Source organism: Catharus ustulatus, chromosome Z (genome assembly GCF_009819885.2).
Source record: "Catharus ustulatus isolate bCatUst1 chromosome Z, bCatUst1.pri.v2, whole genome shotgun sequence".
Lineage (NCBI taxonomy): Eukaryota > Metazoa > Chordata > Aves > Passeriformes > Turdidae > Catharus > Catharus ustulatus.
This window is the reverse complement of record NC_046262.2, coordinates 43,830,218-43,849,620: the sequence shown is the minus strand read 5'-3', so window position 1 is coordinate 43,849,620 and position 19,403 is coordinate 43,830,218. Positions and strand designations below refer to the sequence as shown.

General features: G+C 40.7%; 1 long non-coding RNA gene across 2 annotated transcripts in view; it reads left to right on the top strand.

Annotated features, from left to right (window-relative positions):
* The window catches only part of LOC117010625, a 59,712-nt gene that overhangs the window by 21,226 nt on the left and 19,083 nt on the right, over positions 1–19,403 (top strand). For both annotated transcript variants that reach the window (XR_004420723.1, XR_004420722.1), the window contains one exon: positions 10,939–11,052. This is a non-coding gene — a long non-coding RNA (uncharacterized LOC117010625). The remainder of the gene's footprint in view (positions 1–10,938; positions 11,053–19,403) is intronic.

Genomic DNA, 19,403 nt, shown 5'->3' with positions numbered 1-19,403 from the left:
TAATAAGAGGGATCCATGATGATGTCAGAGAGGTTGGAATGTTCTTTAAGGTCCCTTCCAACCCCAGCCATTCTGTGATTCTTTAACATTCAGGTGCTTGTAGGAACCAATGGCTAATCAATGGCATGCTCCACCTGTGTGTTGTGTATCTGTGTACTGTGTATGGGAGAAAGAGAGAACAGAATTCTCTGAGTTTGCTGACTCAGAAAATTTTCTAGCCTGACGTCTTCTGATCTGCAGTAGATTTGAATAATTCACCAAAGTAATACTACTACTGCAATTAAAAGGATTATTTGCAAAAGCTCTCTGAGATTATTTTGGATCACACTTCTGAGAATACGTACATCAGAAGTTCATTTCATGCTATACCTTCCTTAATCCAAAGCTTATTTTGTCTAAATGGTGTGGCCTATCTGTTCAAAAGCATGATTTGGCAGCTTTGAAAGTTGGTGTGCCAAACTTCTCCAAATCTGCAGCTGAACAGCTATTTATGGTCTGATTAGGGATACCTTGCACATGGGACAGATAATGATTATTGAACCCCTGAACAGCGACCCATGTACTCATGTCCCACCTCTACCATTCATGCTGTCATCTGCTAGGTCTGGCAGATAAGAAAATAACCTGCTCTTTTGCAAGTAAAATGCATTTTGTACATGTCTAAAGAAATCAAATCTTGTGCTGTCATCTGCCAACAACAGGTTGAATTGAATAGTTTAGAGGAAATTCTGCAAGATTTTTTAAAAGGATTAAATTATTTTCAGGTTACATTAAAATTACCTACCTGTTAAAATGAAGAAGTACAGTTAATTATTTTCTTTCTAATTTGTGCTTGCTAAGTGCCTAGAGGATGGTATTTCAGTGACAGTTAACTGGATCCCTTTGAAAACGCAGCTGTTGATCTTTCCCTCTTTAGGTTTCTTTTGCCTGAGAAGTGAATGCCACTTCTTAGATGTTTTCTGTTTTGATTCTTAAATACTGTGATAAATGTCAGGGTCTGTTAAGTTTCAACTTTCTATTTTTATCCTTTCGTAAACATTATACCGGATGTGGGTGTGAAGGACCCTGAGAAGCTGAGGGAGTTCTGCTTTTATTCAACAATTTTTGCTTTCATAACTGAGCATTTCAGCTCATTTTGTGGGGTTGTGTATGTGCTGTTTTGGGGTTTTTTAAGAGTTGAGAAAAACAGGCTTATGCAACTTAATTTGCATAAGTGCGGTGAGTCATTCATATTTTATTTTTGCATGCTTCTGTGTGTGTGTGTGTGTGTGTGTTGAATCGCTTTATATAACCTGTCTTTGAGAAAGTACTACTGTGACTGCTAAGAATATATTTCTCCTATAAAATAAAAAAAGAAATATCCCTGTTGGGAAGGTAGCTGCTTCTTGGTGATGTCTCCTTATAGATACTTTTCTCCAGGAGGGCACTTTGGTGATTCTTCCTAAGGCTGTGGTTCTCTGATGGCAAAGTTTATGTGTAAAGAGAAGGCCAGGTAGCTCTATGCTTCCCTTTTTGTGACCAGAGGTGAGAGTAACTCCATGTGATAATGGTGGTTTTACATGTGTGTACATAGAAATATAGATATATAGATATAAATATATAGAATAGATATAGATATAGATGATATAGATATATAGATAATGTGTATATATGCACATATACATATATATATGCATGCATATATAGATAGATATATTATATATATATGAGTTTCAAGTGTTCATAGTGCTTTCAGCTACTGTAGTTTCTGCTTCCTACCATCTAGGGGAGAGTGGAGCTTCCAGAGCAGTGTACCTCTCTGCATTGCTGAAATAGATTTGAGGCTTAAATCCTTCCAATAGCTATCAGACAGGCATCTTTCATCAGGCTTGCTTACAAAGAACCTGGAAGGCTACATCTTTTTTGACACTGTTTCTCTGCTCTTTTTGATCATGTGTATACCATGAACGTCTGGCTGCTCACAGTCTATTGTTTGGAATGCAGTTACAGGTATTGTCAGTACTCTTTAAGTACTAGAATTGCTATTTTATTTTATTTTGAGGTTATGTGTTTCAGGTGTGGGTTTTTTTGACATCTGATGGATGATGGCATAGAACTCACTATTAGTTTTCCCAGAAAGGAGGAATGTGGTTCATGGTGAAGAGATGGGTGCAGAGGTTTTCTTGCCCCATAGCTTTTCTGAACCTTGCCACATTTCTCCCCAGCTCTCTGCTGTACCATCATGTTTCCAGTTCTGATGTGCATCCTCTCTATCCATGCTAGAAATCCCCGCTGGCACTGAAAGTTTTCCACAACAGCTTCATGCTGATTACTTCCATGCCCTTAGAAATCCATCCACTCTGCTTTACTGCCCTGTGTTTTACCAAGTCAGACTGAAGACTTCTTTCTTTCTGTAACCCAAGTTTTATTTCCATTAACACACATCAGAGTTTTTATTTTATTTCAGTTCTGTCCTACATTTGATGCAAGTAGCTTTGTTCATTCTAATAGCAACATTTTAATGACTCCAGTAATTACTAAAACAGAGAAACTGTGTTTGCTGTTCAATGCAGAGATGCTTGGAGTTGCAAAATAAGCCAGTTGTAAAATAAGTACAGTAATTTCACGAATACAAGCCGCACAGACTATAAGCTGCATCTCTGGGTGTTGGCAAACATTTCATTCTTTGTCCATAAATAAGCTGCACCTGAGTATAAGCCGCTCTGTCGTTCACAGTGAGGACCCGCGTGCAACAAAGTTGCCAAATAGTAACAGAATTGCGGCGTGGCGGGGCGTTCACTGGCTGGGCTCGGGCTGTGCAGGCTCGGCCTGCTCAGGGCTGCCAACGAGGCCAGGTGGCCAGCACTGCTGCTCGGCGGGGCCACTCTGGGCCAGCAGCCACCTCTGGGCTCGCTCGCCCTGGCCCAGCGCTGCCCCATGGTGGCAGGCAGATATGGAGCCCCCCCCACTCCCGCGGCAGAGACAGGAGCTCCCCGCTTACCCCACAGGCCGCGGGGATGGCAGCACGGGGCCCCCCTGTCTCTCCCCCGGGCTGCAGCAGAGGAGGGAAGGAGAGAGCTCTCCCAGCTCTCTCTCCGCCCCCTGCGCTGCCTGCGGGGAGCCAGGCTCCACCCGTGGTGCAACAGAGTAACAATTTGTAACAATGGCGAAATGCCGGCTTTTACTGGCAGGTGCTTGGTTCAGCACCCTGGCTGGCACTTCTGGGGTTGTAAATGTCAGAAAATTATTCACATATTAGCCGCTCCTGAGTATTAGCCGCATTTCTGGTGTGGGAGCAAAATTTTAGTCAAAATGGTGCGGTTTGTATTCTTCTAGCTAGCAGATAAGAGGTATCTGGGGTACGCAAAGTGCCATGAAACATGTAGGTTCTGTTTTGAATTGTCTATGTGTGTGTACTTAAATGAACATTATGCAAGAGAATAAAAGTTTAATTAGACCCGTAGAATGGTTAGAGTTGGGAATGGGAGGGTTGATCAGATCACCTGGTTCCAATTCCCCCTTCTGTTGGCAGGGACCCACTCCACTAGACTAGGTTACTCAGAGCCCAATCCAGCCTGATGTTGAACATTTCTAGGGATGGATAACCCACAACTTCTCTCAGTAACCTATTCCACTTCCTTACCATTTTCACAGTAAAGAACTTCTTCCTAGTATCTAATCTCAGCCTACTCTCCTTCACCTTAAGGCCGTCATTCCCCCTTGTCCTTTTACTAAATATCTTTGTGAAATGTCCCTCTCCAACCCCCTTTAGGTACTTGAAGGTTGCTGTAAGGTCTTCCCAGAGTGTTCTCCAGAGCTGCAGAGCTCTGAACAAATTTGTGACTCCTGTCTAGATCTATTCATGTCTTTTTTTTTTGTTGGGAGCCCCAGAGGTGGATGCAGTGTCCCAGGTGGGGTCTTCACCGGAGTACAGCAAGAGGGACAGAATCCCCTGCCTTCTCCTTCTGGCCGCACTACTTTGGATGCAGCCCAGGATGCAGATGGTTTTCTGTGCTGTGAGTGCACATTGTTGAATCACATTGAGCTTTCAATCCACAAACACCCCCAAGTTTTTCTTCCAAGGTCTAGTCTCAGTCCATCATCATTAAGAAATTAGTTTCATGTAAGGAATTGAGTACCTGTCTAGCTTCAAAAATAGAAGCAGATTTTGTCAATATACTTACATGTGTAAAGTCATACCTTTATATTCCTTGTTCGATAGATGTTCAGAAGAGCAGCTCAACTGATTTGGTCTTTTATCCAATTAACATGCGTAAAGACAAAAATACAGGAGAGGAGTCATATAGATATGACTGTTTCCTTCAACAGCTCTTGAAAATAAGACCTCTCCTTCACTCAGCAGATAATAATTGACATGACATCTGAAAATAAGAAGGATCTCTGAATTTGTGGAACTCTCTCAGAAAAAACTTCCTACTCACACATACAAAAGCTATAATTGAGAGTAACTACATAAATACTCTTTTGCACATGGTTGTGGACAATCTCTACATGGGCATAGTAGTTATCCTCAGCACTGCTTGATTGCTTCAGATAACCCCTTGTATGGGCAGGCAAAGAACTAAATTGCTTGTGCCTTTGTGTTAAACTGACCTCAAATGTTGGATGTGAGAAATGGGAGGCTCTTAAAAATGAAATTGCATCGATTTTTTTTCACATTTATTCCTTTATTTCTCATCAGTCCTTTGTCCCTAATGGGTGTTATCCTTGTGCACTTTTTTATACCCATGCTGCCATAAGTCTGTTACAGAGTCACAGAATGGGTCAGGTTGGAAGGGACCACAGTAGCTCCCCTGGTACAACCTCCATGCTCAAAAAGGGCCATCCTAGAACATATGGCGCAGGATTGTGCCCGTATAGTTGTTGAATATCTTCAGTAAGGGAGACTCCATAACCTCTCTGGGCAAACTGTACCAGTGATTGGTCACCAGCACAGTAAAGAAGTTCTTCCCCAAGTTTAGATGGAACTTTTCATTGCATCTGTTTCTGCCTCTTGTCCTTACATTGTGCGCCATTGAGAAGAGCCTGGATCCATCTTCTGACACCTTTCCTTCAGATACTGACAGACATTAATATGGTCCCATCTCAGTTTTCTCTTCACAGGGCTGAACAGGCCCAACTCCCTCAGTCTTTCCTCATAAGAGAGATGCTCCAGTCCCTTGATAATTTTCATAATGTACACTGGGCTTGCTCCAGGAGCTCCCTGTCTCTCTTGTCCTGAGGAGCCCAGAACTGGACACAGCACTCCAGATGTGCCTCACCAGGACACAGCAGAGGGGCAGGATCACCTCCCTCAACCTGCAGGCAATGCTTTTCCTAATGCACCCCCGGATCCCATTGTCCTACTTGGCCCCCAGGACACACTGCTGGCTCAGGGACAGCTTGTTGTCCACCAGGACCCCCAGGTCCTGCTGCACAGAGCTGCTTTCCAGCAGGTCACCCCCAGCCTGTGCTAGTCCCTGGGGTTGCTCCTCCCCAGGTGCAGGACCCTGCATTTACCTTTGTTGCATTTCAGATTTTTCTACTCTGCCCATCTCTCCAGCCTGTTGAGATCCTTCTGGAGGGCTGCACAGCCCTCTGGGGTTATCAGGCACTCCTCCCAGCTCTGTGTCACCAGGGAACTTGCTGAGGAGGCAGCTGCCCCTTCATCCAAGTCATTGATGACTAAACAATGCTGGGCCCAGTATAGAACCTTGGAGGACACCACTGATGACAGACCTTCAACTAGACCCTGTGCCACTGATTACAACCCTCTGAGATCTGCCATTCAGCCATTTCTCAATATACATTGTCCATAGAAGTCAATAATCATAGTCAGCCATCTCAATGTGCTACTCACAGTATCAGGAATTTAAAAAGTCTTGCCAGAAGGTGAATGTCCACTTGCATTAAAGGATGGTCCTGTAAGACTCAGTGTAGAGTGTACTTGTGTGCACTCTAGACACAAAGATAGAGAATTGGGGTGGGCTGAGCACACAAGAGATCCTATGGTTTATTCAGGGAAATAAACCCTCTTTCTTAAAAGTCATTGAAGCCTGAGTTGAAATTAAACATTTGTTTCCTGCTAATGCCATTCTGCAGATTTTTTTCACATACTCTGGTGAAGAATATAAGATTTTATTACTTACAGAAAGAAATAATAAACAGCCAGAGCATTAAAGGAAAGAATTAAAGCTTTACAAGGCTCAAATTAATCTTTCTGAGTTTTTCTCTTGCATGCTCATCTGACTGCTTAAAAACCAGTCTCTAGAACTGAATTTGTAGCAACTGGGTTTTAGAAATTTCACAGAAGTTCATACAAAACAAGTTAACTTTCTATAACCATGATAAAGTAGGAATAATTACACTTTAAGTGACTCTTATGAAAAGTTTCCAGATGCCTGGAGTAGAAATCTGGGTTATAGCTTCACTGAGCAATGATGTAAGACATCAGTACACTGCTTTATTCCAGATAAAATAAATTGCCCTCATCCTACTGAAGTCAAAGGAGTGATCCTACTTGTGGCCACGAGTTTGTTCTGAGCTTGTCTGAACTTTGTCAGTGATATGTTTTCTGTGCATAAATTAGAAGGCTGGTTACGTTTTTTAATACCTTCTTTACTTACTGATTTGCCTTTGCCTTCTCTTCATTTTAATGGAATTTTTAAAAGATTGCTTTTTATATGGCTGGAAAACTAACTCAATCTATTTTGGATATCAGTGAGTTGAAATTTATATGAAACAGTATGTCCTTCACCTTAACCAACAACCTTGAGCAAGTCATTGCTACTTAGTTTTTTTTGTTATTGTTTTTAAAACATGGCCAGCAAGTCACAGTAGCAGAATAACATGGGGATCACTTAATTGCTAAAGTTTACTTATAAAGCTTCTTCAGAAAAATTCTAGGGAACCATGGAGAATATCCTATTAGAATTGAGGAGAAAGCATTGTTCTCTATATTCTTCGTGTGGATTTTTGGCATAAATGTAGCCTGGGAGACAGGAGCCACCCCATGCCCAGCTCCTGCAAGGTTATCAGATTACGTCACTGATGTATGGAGAAACAGGTATTCAACCTTACCAGCCTTGCTCTGGGTCACAGGAATAGGCTTGAAATTATGGATATGAGAAATCCTTTTTAGAGATACGTGGGAGGGCAAAAATAAGTGTCAGCAACCTATCATTGGAGACTTCTTGAACCATTTTTTTATTTGTGGACCAAATACTGCAGTAATTAAGTGGCAAAATGAAGGGAATGTGCTTTGCTTTTAGTGGAAATTAACATTGATTTTCTCCAGGCATTCAATCACTTAACTCCGTTGTTTTTTATATTATTCAAATGTGATACATATTAGTTAAACATAAGTGGTTGAAGAATCTTGTTGCAGAATGCCTCTTGAGACAGAAGTATGTTATAAGCATTTCTACTAATGGAATATTTATGTTAATGTAAATTAACTCCATAAGGGTGGCAAACCCTTTGAAAGGTGAATGTGATGTTCCTGCTGCACAGTGATGCTTTTATTATTTTGTTACTTGTACAGCACAAGGAGTGGTGTTCAATCTTCTGCTCTAGCCATCAAGGAATTTTCAAATGCAGATTTTGTGACCCTCAAGAATGAGGGCCTGTCACACAATGAAAATATAATACAGAATTGTGTGATGCTGTAGACACAAAGGGTATTTTGCAGAAATAATTGAAAGAACTGTGATCTGAGAAAAAAAAGCAAAATGAACTGAACCTGTAGGAGAGTAGAGCAAAACAAAGAGCTACAGCTAGCAGATAACAGATTTACTGAGATGGATAGAGATAGTGATCATTATGAAGTGATCAGTTGCCAAGAATATAAGGGATAAGGACCTAAGGATGACAAGAAAGACTACAGTGATTGTCATCTCTGCTTCCTGTAAGTCAAGATATGAGCGTTTCCTTAGAGGTATGAGGTCTGACAAAAGCTGAAGGGACACAGGAGACTGGTAGGTGACCATGCCTGGAAAGCATTTCCATTGTTATAGCTTAATTCAAGACCCAAGAAAGCAATGGCTTTATTATCTCCTCTGGATAACCTGTCTGCGATGTCTCGGTTTTTGCATTTTCATGTGTACTTTCATGATACATAAACACATCCATAAACGGATAATGGACATGCTGCACACCTGAATTCTGCCATGAGGAAGGAGTTGGGCACAACAGATTTAGGGGTGGTGGAAAGGAAGAAAGGGTTGTACCATCCTTTGGAAGATAGTGTAGCAGGCAAGAGAGCCATGGCAGTTTTAATAGTCTCCAGCACTCTCCCTCTGGTCTTGTGCATAAGAAGAAGCAGAAGTCCTGGAGGTTAGGGAATGGCAAAGTCCAGTGAAGCTGTGCCCAGGGTCTCTGAGCACATGGGAATTTATCCAGCTGCCTGTTTTGAAGTTCCCTATCAAATATAAGAACCATCCGTTGAAACCCCTTAGATTCTTCAGAGATTTTGTTTGCTTGTTTGCTTTTACTGTATGCAAATTTGTTATTAAAATTATTTCTATTGCACAGAGTGCTCTATCAACTGTGTTCTATTAATTTAGGAATGGCAGTGATAAGATCTAATTCTTTCCAAAGAATTTGGTATGCCACGTCTCCCAAATGGGATTGAATTACAAAGACAGTTCAGCTTCCAGTTAGGTTCTTCAGAGAAGTGGTTAGATTTTTGACAGCACTCAGCATCCAATGGGTCTGGTGTCCATTTTCAGGAATGGGAACTGGTGAGCTCATCTGGAAATGTAACCTTTTGTACTTAAATATTTGTGTGTTTTCTCCCAATCCCATTTTCCATTAAGTTATGTGATATTTTTTCATTGTTATTTTCAAAGTTTGTTTCCTTGCTTAATAAAAAAACCTAAATAGTTCTGTAAGAGTCCCACTGCATTTCTGTGCAATGGGATTTTCATATTTTTGTGATTATTTGTTCATGTTTTTGTGATTTTCATTATATTTAAACCCCAAGTGTTAATAACTAAGTGCACAAAAGAAACCACAAATACCATGATGAGTTACACAGTAGTGATAACTCCAAGAACAAATACTAAATTTAAAATATAAGTTGTTATTTGTATAGCTAATTAACATGAATGGCTGATGAATCACAGTAAATCCACAAACACATGGTGAACTGGGATTTTTGCACATGTAAATCCATTTGCCTTAACGCCTTGTTCCTTGGATAAATATGGCAGTTTTATGTGACTTACATATTTCCAAGAGCTACAGATAACTTTCTTGCAATGGAAATCAGTATGGTGGCCTAACCCACATTCAAGAAAAATCTGGAAGAGAGGAATATTTAAAGATCCTCTCAGTTTCAGGTGTTATGGAAGTTGTTAGCTTCCAATTAATGATGAACACCTGTGAATACTTTAAAAAATGTACTCATATGGCCAAACTGGTATGCTGGTGATGCCAGAAAAATTCAAGATACCTCTAAATCATTGTCACCAGTGTAATCTTTCTTATCAAATAGTCTCTGTTGTTGTCTTTCATGCTATCTTTACCATGACACCTCTGCTTGCAGTCTTCATGGTGCAAACCTTGCCTCTGGTGTTGATGCTGCACATCTCTCAGGTTCTCCCTACACATTGATGCCATTTGTGAGATTCTCATTCCTGCACTTTCCAAGGACCTGCTTTCTACACTGTGCCAGAAATGCACTCCTTTATGCATTAAGTGTTCTCAGCAAGAAAAGCCATGCTTTCTTGTCACGCTTTCTCTTGTTCCATTCTCCTTCCTCATGTCAGCTATCGGACTTTTATCATATTACCTTTGTCCTCCCTCTGTGTGTCAAGTTGACTTCTGCAGTTTGGATGTGTTCCTAAATAAGTAGCAACTCTTTTCCTTGCCGCTGGCATGTCTGGCATGTTCTGGAGTCTTAGTTTTGATATAGGTAGTGATTAATTCATGAGTTGCTACTGGTCTGTGTCAGCTGTCTTAGTGGTCTCTATTTGAGTCTTACAAATCACTACCTAGGCAGTAAGCATGGTCATCCTGCAAACAAAGTGAACATGAGCAATGAGCTGTGACTTCTTTTCTCTAAACTATTTTTTAAGTGTTACTTCATCTTCCCATGCCACCCCCTTCATGTATTCACATACTCATTGCCTTCTTGGTCTGACTCTGAGCTCAGTGTGCCAGGGACTCTTTATGCTGGTATTTACTGCTACACACTATTAGCACAGTGTTCTGTAGCTTGTGTCCTTGCAACATTCCTAATTGTGATGTTGCTATTCAGGGTTTAACAATGACAAAGGTGGCATGAGATGGAGAGGCATGGATGGAACCACTATGCTGATCTTTGTTCTCTGGGACTGGTCCCTGGTGCAGTCAACAGAAAGGTGTGGGTGGGATACAGGTGGGACAGGGGTCTTCATTTGCCCCGTTCTCAGCTGAGCTCTGTCTGTTTCATGTCTGTTGGAAGGATTTCATTCCTCAGGACAGGCTGTCTGCCTGACCCCTTTTACAAACTCTCGGATCAGTTTCAGCACATGAAAAAAGCAAGGGTCTGGTTGCATGGATCTGGGGGAGCGGCAGCAGTGCTGCAGCAGAAAGCTAACCTTTCCTTCCACTGTTCTTTTGCCTTCCTCCCTCCTCCTACTGAGCCCTGCTGAAAGATTAGTGATCAGACTGTAAATTCCCCAAGTACAGAAAGTAGTAAACCTCCCATCCCCTCCCCAAGAGGACTTGTATGCTGACAACAGCCTCATTCAATCTGACACCTGTTTCACTTTAAAACAGGCCCCTATAGAGTGAGTGTAACCCTAGGTGGCATTGCAAAATATTATGAAAAACATGGCTTACAACCCTGAGAAAAAGGGGGACTAGGGAAGAGTGGGGGTGGGCAAAAAGATGCTATCTACCATAAAAACCTGGCAGCTTCATGCAAGTGCTGTTGCTTTTAATTTAAATGCTCATTTCTTATTCTATTTTCAGATCCTCTCTGGGATTTTAGGAATGTTGAGACGTGCTGGTTATGAAGCTCTAAGTACAAAATGGTCACGGATGGCTGGAATGAGGCATGTTCTAATGGAAACAAATCACTTGTCAGTAAGCAGCCTTCAAACTTTTGAACAAAAGCTCAAAAGGGTCAGGGAAAAGGCATGTTTGTTGATTTAAAATGGCTGGATGCAGGTCATCTGTAAGGCATAGGCTTCAATATTTTTGAGGCAACTCTTCAGTTCTGTGAGTTTTAAACAAGGTTAATTACTTTGATGGCAACCACAAATGGAATGAGGAACTTAAATTAAACAGAAAGCTCGCGCATTATAAAGTGAAGTGTGCATAATACCAAAATGTAAAGCACGTACACCAATGCAAAGCAGCCACAGAATGGGGCTCAGCTGTGGGACCAGCATTTGGGTATACAGACATGACTGTTTGTGAGGAAGACAGTGCTGTAGCTACTGAAATTTAGAAGGGTCACCAGTATTCCTGTAGATGTCTGGGATTCATTGATATTTTAGTAAGTTAAAATAGTGTAGCTTAGCTTGTGGTGATTCGATGATAAATCCAAATCCCAATTCTGTTTGTTCACCTTTCTGCAGGTTTTAACTCTAAGTGAAATTCTTCAATGCCGTAGTTACTTTTTTTATATTTGCTTGCAAAACCCATAATGGGGTTCACAACCCCTAGAACAACTATAATGAGGGATCAGCTCTTCTTTTTCCTGTGTAATATTTTGTGTTGCTCTGTGAAATGAAAAACAGTGGTGTATAATAAATTGTATAAGGTAGATGAATTGCAGTCCTTGTGGAACATCATGTTGAATCTCCTAATTCTACTGTAGCTTGGTTTCATAAGAAAATGAAGTTTATGCAATCTTTCTTTATGATCAGTCTGTCTGTTTGCTGTTTGCCCTCACAAGCAGCTTCTGAACTTGTTCAATCTTCAGCTGGATTTGAAGAGTGCTTGCAATAATTATATTTTGACTAGATTTGTGGAAACTGCTTTCTGTCTAGAAGAAGAGAGGCAGAGGCAGTAGCTGTGCAGAGGGGAAGACAGGTAAAAAAATTGTCAGCAGTCAACATGGGGGTCCTTGGAACAGTATACACAGCTTTGTGCATAAAGGAGCATAGTGAGGACTGATGAGGCAGGTTTGGGCACAAGTGATTGGGGAAAGAAATCTGAAGGGACAAAGGTTTGACCTCCATTATTAACCAGATTTCATTTCAGTGTTCATGGAATCATTTCATTTTCATGTGGAAAACAGCAGCAGGAAAAAAAGGAATGACTCTGTGTTGTAAAACGGTATCTGTGAGCTTCAAAGTGCAGGGCAGTCTTTTGGTGTTTCTGAGGTTTGCTCTACTAAGTAAACATTAATCTGCTTTCAAAGGGAAGAAACTGAGACACTTCAGAGAGTTTTGACTTGCACAAAGGCACCAAATGACTCAGCAGTAACCAGGTACAGCATACAGACATTTAGGTAGCTTAGAATAGTTTAATCATTTAGGTTGGAAAAGACCCTTTAGATCATCAAGCCCAAGCATAGACCTAACACTGCTAACCCCACCAGTAGATCATACCCCTAAGCACCACATCTACACATCTTTTAAATACCTTCAGAGATGGTGATGATATAACCACTTCCTGGACAGTTCCAACTTTGATAGCCCTTCTGCTGAAGAAATTTTTTCCCATATTCAATCCCTCGCCAAAATGAGGTGCAACTTGAAGCTATTTCCTCTCATCCTGCCACTTATAACCTGTGAAAGAGGCCAACCCCCACCTTGCCACAACCTCCTTTTAGGCAGATGTAGGCAGCATAAAATCTCCCCTGAACCTCCTTTTCTCCAGGCTAAACCAAGCTCTCTCAGCTGCTCCTCACAGGACTTGTGCTCCAGACCCTTCACCAACTCAGGTGCCCTTCTGGACAATCTTCAGCCTCACAATGTCCTTCTTGTAGTGAGTGGTCCAAAACTGAACACAGGATTCAAGGTGTGGCCTCATCAGTGCTGAGTATAAGAGGACAATCACTGCCCTGGTCCTGACCAATGTTGCCAGCAGCTTACACAGATCTTCACCCACCATATGTCATAGCCATGCCAAATATTCTCCTTCCTCAAGGCCCTGGAGCTCATCACTGCTCCCCATTCCTGCTTTTCATGTTGCTCCTTGGGTCCTTTGAATCTTCATCTGTTAGTATTGCCAGGGAAGAGCGTTGCGAGTTCAGGCCTAGCAATCTCTTGCCATCCACAAAGCCTGTTGTATGTGTTGCCATGACAAGGAAAATATCTTCCAAATGCCACTGGTTATTTTGGTTTTGCCAGAAATGAGACCATACTGCTGAAGAAGCATCAAAAAGTAACCTGCAGAGAGCTTCAGGTGGTATAGACCAAAGCAGCCTGATACCTGAGTTGGCTGTGTTTGAAGTTAACTTGGGGTTGTCCATAGCACCCTGCTCTGCTCACCTGCCTTAGATATGGCAGCTGATAGTTAATGCTTTTCCATACTGCTCTTCTTTTCTGACCTATCCATCATGTGAAGGACACTCTGAGACCATGGGGAGGAGTAATCATGGGAGACACTCCGTGTTTTCTCTTCAGATGCTACTCTGCCTGGAGTGAAAGCTTATCAGCAGCTTGAGTTTTTCAGCACTGATGCAGATAAGTTTGCAAACACCTTATGTTTGCATTTGAAATGGCGTTAACCTTACATAGAGAGTCCTGCTGTACCGCTGAAGCTCTGTGTTGAAGCCCAGTGGTCCATCGTAGTCTATTCTGCATCCTGAGGCAGAGGAGGCATGAGGCAAGGACTGAGATTTGCTTCCAGTACCATGGTTAGTTTGTATATAGGAGTGCAGCAGCACTGGGAAAATGCTAAAGGTTGGAGTGGGAGGGAAGGCAAATGTACTACTGCAGATTGCTGCTGTGTTTCCCAGGAGGACAAGCAGATTTGTCTCTGCCCAAATAAGCATCAGATAGGAAAAAACACTTTTAGAAAACTTAAGCCTTGATACTGCATTAATTTCTGGGACAGAATTATGCCTGCTGCTCATGTGAATTCAATTTAATGTACTTGCACACGCACACATGGAGCTTTGGGGGTTTATCACATGGCTGCCAAAAATAACACTGAAACATGTAAGTTAAGCATGCTGTTAAAACACAATGGCACTTCATTACTGTTGAGGGCAGCTCAGGTTTCCTTCTGAACGTATCACCAGCAGGCAGTAATGGAGGAGTACAGAGGGGAAATGAAAAGAACAGTTCAACCTCATGGCATTTTATCCTAAATGTCAGGCATGGTTAGCCTGCCCTGAGTTCCCCGTTGTATGGATTTAGCATCTTCAGGAATTATCTCTCATGGTGTTCAATTCAACATAAATAAGATAATATCAAATAGTCTGCTCCTGAAGGGATTTTTATCCAAATTACAGCAGTTGGCCTTATAAATAATTTCTCTTCAATCAGCAGATTCTCTTTTCTCTGTAACGCTTACTATCTTATTTTCATAACTTGCTACTTCTCTGACTTTCAATTAACATTTCATTTACGTTCTTTACTTAGACACTGTAGGTGTAGCCTTTTGAAATTCTTCCCTAATGTGATTTTAGTGCTGTCACTTCAATTAGGGGCATGGTAATGACTAACCTCTGCTCCTGTACCTCTGTTGCTATGTTGCATAATGACTTTTCTGAAGTTCTGAATTAATGCAGGTCAGTTGATAATTTGGGGCTACATGGCATTATAGTGCCTAGAAAAAAAATCCATTTGTAGTTGGAAAAATCTTACGGGAGTGTTGCATAACTTGAGGAATATACTAGCTCATTAACTAGAAGTCTGTAGTATGAGAATGGTGAGAATAGGTAAACATTATTACTATCACTGAAGAAAAAAAGAAAAAAAAAAAGCAGTGTTTCTTAAGTAGTGTTCTCACTATACAACATCATAGCAGCTCCAGGTAATGGTAGATGCTGTAAGGGAGCCCTTCTGTTTTGGAGTCCTGTCACTTACTAACGCTCATTCTATATGCTAGTACTGCACAACCTCTGCTCTGAGTTTCCTTGCTAAATGTGCCAAGTGCGGTGCTGCTGTAGAAGTTTTTGCTGTGCCATTTGCTCCATTCTGGCCCGTTTAGTCTGTATGCCACCCAGCAGCTGTCAACAGGCAAAGAAGAAAATTTAAATCACATGAGGTCACTAACAAGTAGGTTTTTAGGAACCTGATGGAAGAAAACACAGAAACTAATATCTATAAATTGTGAGTGCATTTTCTGTTTAGAATATAAGGGGTTTTACTGCACTGATAATGAGATACTATTTTTTTAGCTCATTATGTAATGATAATTCATGATGAGATCATGATAGCAAGACCACAGCAGTTACTAGGGAGTGTCCTGAAACACTGAGTAGCTGGCATGGTGGAGAGGGTTGTTATGAAATTATTTTTTAAAATAATTCTGGAATTCTGCCCCTCTTTTTGCTTATTTTAAGATTCGTATGCAATGTCTTGAATGTCTATCTACACCCTGAATTATGCTGCTAGTAGATCCCTCCAGCTGGTCTGTCCAGTAACTGTTGGCTAGTAGTATCATGTTTCATATGTTAAAATTTAAAAATAATTTAATGATAGCTATGTTTAGTGACATCATGACTTGACTCTCCCTTGCACTCTGCCTGAGACCATACAACAGCTGCGTTGTACCCGTATATGTCACATCACTTCAGGCACAGTCAAATTTTCAGAAAGTGGGAATTATACTGTCGCTGATTACTGCATCTCCCTCAGCTGTATAGGCTCTAGATTCACTACACAGATGCTTGAGCATTCTTTAGTCTTCATAAACCTTTGAAGAAAAAAGCATTAAAAGTTTCCTAAAAGAAAGTCTGTACTGATTATTTTTAATAATATTATTCCTTTTTGGCTGGAAAACACAAATTTGGAGACAGTGAATTTCTTAAAATAGTGTAAAACCTTCATTGTCACTTAAGTGCTCCAGGGCAATATTAATAGGTTTATTCTATTAAAGGAAGAGTAGTGTTTTCAAAATAATAGTTGAAAGATACTGATCTTCCCACTAGAAGGCTTTTTCACAGAGAACCTTTATTGTTCAGGGACAACTATTTCTGGAAAACCTTGTATCACCTGTCTTTCCTACCTACCTGCTTTGCTATTTTCATTCTGCTATGATTTGGTGTCATTTTACATGCTAGTAATTCTTTTAATAGTAAGATAAAATGCAACATAATTTACTGGTCAGAATTTGCTCCTAGCTACTTTGCTGACAATTCAGGGTAAGTCGGCCAATATCACTGACAGATGCAGAGCTGCGAGCAGAATTTCTTTGCCTTTTTCTATCAATCAGAGATTTCTTTTTGTCCATTTAAGAATATATACTTTTCATTTTCCTGTGTAGAGAAGTAGTGTTTCTCTTGGCCAACATCAGATTATTTTTCCATCAGTTAAGAAAAGCTTTTGCTGCAGATAATAGTGTGATCTCCTGATGTGCGTAGAAGCGTACTCTGTGAAAAATTAATATTGAGTGTGATATCTCGTGTTTCTAACTGGCATGTAGAGCATTGTATTTCATAGGATAGCTAGTTCAGAAGATGCTGTTGAAAGTTTTGCGCTGTTTTTACCATGGGAAAGATAAGAAAACTGCTTTGCCCACTCTGTTTCCAGTTCAGGTATAAAGCTGTCATATTGTAGCCTTGAAGTCTGTGCAGCAAAGATGTCTGAGCAATGTCCACTCAGAGACATGTATGGATTTAACTGTCCCTGCTACCTCTTCTCTTGAAGTCCAGGTTGCAGAGCAATTTGGTAGGTAAACTTGGCGGTGTAGTCAATTTCACCCTGGGGAGAGTAATTTTTTAAAATCTGATTTACATGGCAGGCATATTTAAAAAACCTTTCCTGGTGGCTGGTGACAAAATTGAGGTATTAATAAAGAGAAGAGCTGAAAATGCAACCTTTTTGATCAGTCCTGTGCTGTGCTCTGTGTCCTCAAAGGGATGAGCTGCAACCAGGCTTCTGGGAAGGCTGTGTGGTCTGTCACAGCTGGCTGCTGGATAGTATTCCCATCTTGTTATAGAATTCATTCTGGTTAATAATAAATTCAGTTAAAAACTGTTTAAGTAGAACAGCCTGATGTGGCTTCTCAGATACAGTATTTTGTTGGGAAGCCAAAGGATGCATTTGCTCCCAGTTTTCTGTCGTGTTTTGTAACAGTAGGCAAATTGCCCATGCCTCCACTCAAAACAAATCCATTGTCAGTCCTACTTGCTAGGCAGACAAATTTCTTTGGGAAGAGGCTCTATTTCAGGATGTGCTTATACAATGTCCAGATAGGCCATGGCTGAGACAGGAACCCCTATTGTGTATGAGCATCTGCACCACGTGTAACTATTACAGTGCAAAATGAACCTATGTGCCCTTGGATGATGACTCCCCTGCTCTCGATAACCTGTAGTAGGTTTGGGAGGTGGCTCAGTAAAACCAGTTTTCTTAGAAGAAATCGGGTCTTCAGGGAAGAGAGAGTGAGAAGAGAGGGACAAGAAGATTGATGCTGTTGCCCAAGTTAAGAGGATGAAATGTGATGAGATCTGGGATGTGGAGCAGAGCCTGCTTTGAGAGAGCAAAAAAATGTTTGTAACTGACGTTACGGCAGCAGATCTGTGAAGTGGCTCAAATAAAGTTCCCAAATATTTAGTCTTTCCTACATACCCATGGGAAGATCAAGCACAGGGCTGGGCTTTATTTTTTTATCTGGGCTGAGCTTTCAAGGCTTAGGGATCATCATGCATGGGGACTTTTCTCCCCAGTTTGGAACTGACCACGAACACAGAAGTGATTTGCTCTCTTGCTGGAATTGTGCACTCCATGCCTTGATCCCAAGCCTCATATGAGAGAATTGGAAAGCAGCTAATGAATCTGTTTGTCCTCTTGTTTACTGAGTTGTAACTGTAAAAATATTCACCTGCAACTGCAGATGGAATATTGCAAAAATGGTGTAGTGATAAGAGAGTAAGGCAAATACGTTTTTCAGTTTAAGAAAGAAGAAAAGGTAACGTCATGGGGGCATTTGTTCAACTGCTTTTAAAAATGTAAAGAAGATTCAAGAGAAGAGTGAAGAAAATATTTGAATAATATTAGCACTTTATTTCATAGCTACCTTGTTCTCTTGTTGATCCTTCACTAAAAGCAAAACTTTGGGAACTGATGGAAGTTGAGAAAGTAGCAATGAAAATCATTGATGGGATGCTGTCATTTGCTTTACTAGGAAAGTGGTTGTGACTGATGTATACAAAGTGCTCTGAAAGGACCCATTATGGACAGAAGTGAAATACTGATTAATATGATTAAGTTTATTAAATTGCTAGATGAAACAAAAACTAAGATATGTCATATGTAAGAAGGTAGAGAGGTGAGGATTTAGTCATGTTTATTAACTTCTCTCTAACAGAATCACTTCATTACATACCTTGATTCTTAAAGGCAATGTTTTCAAAAAGGTAGATAGAAAAAATATATACCACTGCATAATGATGATAACAAGCATCAAAGTTAGCATGAGGCATTTGAGAAAAAAGATTAAATGTGTCCAAACAAACTGAAGCAGGCTTTTGAGTTCCATAAAGCAAAGGGACACTGCTGGCATTTAACTGCATTTGTCAGTTCTGACCAATAAGAAAAATCAGATACTTTTGTTACTTCACTCATTCACCTGACTAGCCTGTGTGGCTGTAGCTACCTTGCCAGTTGACTGAGCAGAAATTCTTGGTAAGTAGCACTCAAGGCAGAAACTCTTTAAAATGTAGCAGAGTGTATGAAAAAGAGCAGAGGACCAACCTTCTGTAGCTGCACTATCCAAGCAAGCATTATTTCATGGCGTTAGTGGATCACCTACAGACTTCTTCCTTCATATTTGAAGACAGGTTACTTCATGAAATAGGATACTAGGGATTGTGCATGTATCCAGAAACAACATGAATGCATTGCAGATTGGTTTTGCTGTTTCAGAAAGCATGTTCACATACACAGTCTTGAAAGAAGGTGGGAGCGAAGCCAACGTAAAATTAACCACACTGAATAACTTGCACATTTTCAATGAAGTCTTTCATGTATTCTCTGCTTTTCAAAAGTGAACAAGGGCCAAAACCAGCCACATCACTTGGATTTGCTATAATGAACTCCTGCTTCTCTGCAGTCTGAATCTAAGCCACTATCCTACACTTACCACATCATAAGAAACCACTAACCCTAACCATGAGACCAGTACCTTCATGTCTCTACAATATGTTCGTTACACTCACATTAATAAATAAATATAATGTTACAATGCCTGTGCCATTAAACAACACCTGTTCCATACAATGGAAACAAGGCACTCCGTCATTAAATATATTATCTTTTTAACAAAGAACTGCACAACTGTTTGGCTAGAGCTGTGAAACAAATGGT